Below are 4,323 nucleotides of genomic sequence, written 5' to 3' on the forward strand. Positions count from 1 at the left end.
CCCTGCTCACCCCCTAAATCACGTCACTCCCTGCTCACCCCTAAATCACCCCACTCCCTGCTCACCCACTAAATCACCCCGCTCCCTGATCACCCCACTCCCTGCTCACCCGCTAAATCACCCCACTCCCTGCTCACCCCCTAAATCATCTCACTCCCTGCTCACCTCTCAAATCACCTCACTCCCTAACTCACCCCACTCCCTGCTCACCCCCTAAATCGCCCCACTCCCTGCTCACCCCCTAAATCGCCTCACTCCCTGCTCATCCCCTAAATCACCCCACTCCCTGCTCACCCCACTCCCTGCTCACCCCCTAAATCACTCCACTCCCTGCTCACCCCCTAAATCACGTCACTCCCTGCTCACCCACTAAATCACGTCACTCCCTGCTCACCCACTAAATCACCCCACTCCCTGCTCACCTCACTCCCTGCTCACCCCCTAAATCACCTCACTCCCTGCTTACCTCCCAAATCACCTCACTCCCTGCTCACCCCCTAAATCATCTCGCTCCCTGCTCACCTCTCAAATCACCTCACTCCCTAACTCACCCCACTCCCTGCTCACCCCCTAAATCACCTCACTCCCTGCTCACCCCCTAAATCTCTTCACTCCCTGCTCACCCCCTAAATCTCTTCACTCCCTGCTCACCTCCCAAATCACCTCACTCCCTAACTCACCCCACTCCCTGCTCACCTCCCAAATCACCTCACTCCCTAACTCACCCCATTCCCTGCTGATCCCCCAAATCACCTCACTCCCTGCTCACCTCCCAAATCATCTCACTCCCTAACTCACCCCACTCCCTACTCACCTCCCAAATCACCTCACTCCCTAACTCACCCTACTCCCTGCTGATCCCCCAAATCACCTCACTCCCTGATCACCTCCCAAATCATCTCACTCCCTGCTCATCTCCCAACGCACTTCACTCCCTACTCACCTCCCAACTCATTTCACTCTCTGCTCATCGCATTCCTTATCTCATCTCACTCCCTGATCACCTCACAACTCACTTCACTCTCTGCTCAGCTTACTCCTTATCTCACCTAACTCCCTATCTTACCTCCCTTCTCACCTCACTCCCTGTTCACCTCCCAAGTCACTTCATTCCTCCTCACCTCACTCTTTGCTCAGCTCACTCCCTTCTCACCTCCCTGCTCACCTCACTCCCTTCTCACTTCCCAACTCACTTGACTCCCGAATCAACTCCCCGCTCACCTCCCTCCCTGCACACCTCACTCCCCGCTCACCTCCCTCCATGCACACCTTACTCCCCGATCACCTCGCTTACTGCACACCTCCCTCACTGCACACCTCACTCCCTGCTCAGAAACGAGGACGCTGAACAGCCGAGCACACTGGGAAACTCCACTTGCTGCCAGAAGTGAAACTTCACATTCGCTGTCCGTCCCACTCTCAGTGACTTCGTGGCTCTATTATCGTTGGAGTGCTATGAATGCTGGAGAAGGTGTTGGAGAAACTTAGCAATTCTGGCAACATCTTTGCAGAGAGAAACAGTTAACTTTTCAAGTCAAATGTATGGCTTTTCGTCAGTGCCGATGCTGCCAGACCTGCCCAGTTTCTCCAGCGCTTTCTGTCGTAAGTTATTGACCAACAACAAAACATGAATTGGTCAGGACTGATTATTTAAATAAATTAGGTGAAATAAAATGTCTTTAATTTGTTATTTACGTGTTAATGATCGTTCCCATTTAGCAGTAGGAAGCAATTTGAGAACTAATACTTCCAAATTAGCGATATTCAAATTCAGGCTTTCTTTCCCTTAGTTGGAACCACAGAATGGTTACAACACAGGCTACTTGGCCTGTTGTGCCCTTGCCGACTCTCAACCTTATTTTTACCTGCAGCCTGCCTGAATGCGGTATGTTTCTCGACAGGCAGGCTACCTTCACTTTATTTTCCAGCTGTAATGGCATTTTCTGACAATAATTTGAAAGTTATGTCAAATCTAATTATGGTAAACAAGACTTTGACAGGGCAGGTGGAATTGAGCATTCATCCTCTAACAATATTTTTAAAATTTACAAAGGCCCGATATCCATTCTAAGAGACTTTGTTATGTTGTCACAGAATGTGAAGTAATAACTAAATGGAATGAATAAATGAATTCTGAAGAAGGGTTCCGACCCGAAACGTCAACTTTCCTGCTCCTCTCATGCTGCCTGGCCTGCTATGTTCCTCCAGCTCCACACTGTATTATCTCTGACTCCAGCAACGGCAGTTCTTACTATCTCTGAATGGAAGCGTATGTTGCTTTTGTGTCAGAGATAGTAGGAACTGCCGATGCTTTTGTGTGTTTTCCTTTTGGTCTGTGTTAACATTACTCTAAAGTCTGAAATGTCTGTACAGACACAACGTAAGTATCATGTAAATGAGTAAAGTCTAGAAGTGTGGAGCAAATTAGGTGGGAATAACATGTTAAAAATCAAGTTAAAGTTTCTGGGGCCTGTGTTCGAAATGCAGATAGAGTGGCCGGAAATTAATCGTGTGCTAGTGGAGATACTATTCGCGCTATAAGAGACGAATCCTCACTAACGCAGATCTTCAACTGAAGTGATACATTTGGTAAAAGGGTGCGACTGACCATTTCCGCTTAAACCTCTGAGGAGTTGATTAAAATTTACTCTGGAACGACATCACATTAGGACCCCCAGATCAAAATGTCCCGCCGATCCAAAAGGCTTGGCAAATTCGTTCACTGGTGTTACTTCTTGGAAGAGCGGCAGTAACCCAGCGCTACTGTGAAAAATAAAATTGCTGGGTGAAATTGAACGAGACTGAATAGGTATCTTGGAAATTGCAGAACTGTTTACACAGACCCACAACCCACGAAATACACGATTCGCGTACAGTATTGTTTCACGGTGCATTGTATTAAATCTGAGTTCTGTCCTTTTGTTTTAAACCTGACTGTTTTAACAGTTTAAACCATATACGTGTCCCAAACGGGATTGTTCGTCGCCTTTCTTTTAATGTTTTAGTTTAAAGCCAACTTTTGTGAACGTTTACTTCGTGGTACTTACTTAGATTTATTGAAATACATAGGATTATCGAAATAATTCTGTTGCCGACAGAGAATCCCTATTTGAAACTATGTACAAACCCGCGCAAATGGTCATATTCGTTTTGTTGTTGCGCCTATTTCAGTCCGTATCTTTTAAATTCAAACTAATCATTAAACCTCATTCATCACTCTCACTTTCTGTGGCTTTATGTTAGAATGCATCGTTTTCAAATCGATAGGCATTAAGCAAATGGTGTGTATTGAACCCTTGGAATTGGAATTTATTAGTCGTATAGTTAACCACGTTCTTATCCAAATCTACCTTCCGTCTTTTGAGGGCTTTTGAACAATAAATAGTTACCAGGCTTTATACCATTACCACTTCTGTTACAAAGAGGCGAACCGCGTCCTGATGTTTGAAAGTGCTTCTTGCAATGCGCCGTTTTTATAAACAGCAGGTTAAGAGACTACAATGGACGTTGTAAGCTCCACTGAGTATTTCAAGGGATAGGAATTTGATCTCCCTTTGTTACGTGCAAATCCAATATATTGATAATGACCTGAAATTCCCAGAGATATACAATTTAAACAAACTACAATAGTAATTTGCTAAAAGTGTATAAAAAAGCACTGATGGGACAATAGCTTAAAAAAGTTATTACTAGCCATATAACTGGAAAAATATCTATTTGTTGTGCAGCCCCAAAGTCTTATTTGATTTCTCCAGTATGAGAATACCAATGGATATTTTTTAAATGCTGAGACCTTGGAGTGATTGGCATGAGGTCAGCCAAGTGGACCTCATAGAATATGGGTTTTCTGATTGGGGCTGTTAATCTGGTGCAATCAGGGAGTCCCAGCTGACAAATATAAACAGGAGTGCCTTGGAGCCTGCTCTGAGCTAGCTGGGTCAGTATCATATACTATGCACATGTAAATAGAGGGTAATCTGTTTTTGTGAAGCTATTTCGTGGACAATGGAGAACATTTTACAAGGTCTATCCCAGGTCACCATTTATCTGGATGACATGCTAATAACCAGGAAGACTTATATAAAGCATGTAGAGAACTTGAACATAGTGCTTAAATGTTTCTCCAAGGTGGATGTATGCCTTAGAAGGGAAAATTGTGTGTTCCAGGCACCCCAATGACTTACTTAAGCTACAGAATCAACAAGATTGGGTTATACCCATTGAAAGATGAGATGAAGACAGTCAAAGGCGCCTGGCTCTCAGGTCTGTACTGGAGCTTAGGTCTTTCCTTGGGTTTGTGAATTATTACAGAAAATTCATATG

Source organism: Rhincodon typus, chromosome 17, assembly GCF_021869965.1.
Source record: "Rhincodon typus isolate 14 chromosome 17, sRhiTyp1.1, whole genome shotgun sequence".
Classification (NCBI taxonomy): domain Eukaryota; kingdom Metazoa; phylum Chordata; class Chondrichthyes; order Orectolobiformes; family Rhincodontidae; genus Rhincodon; species Rhincodon typus.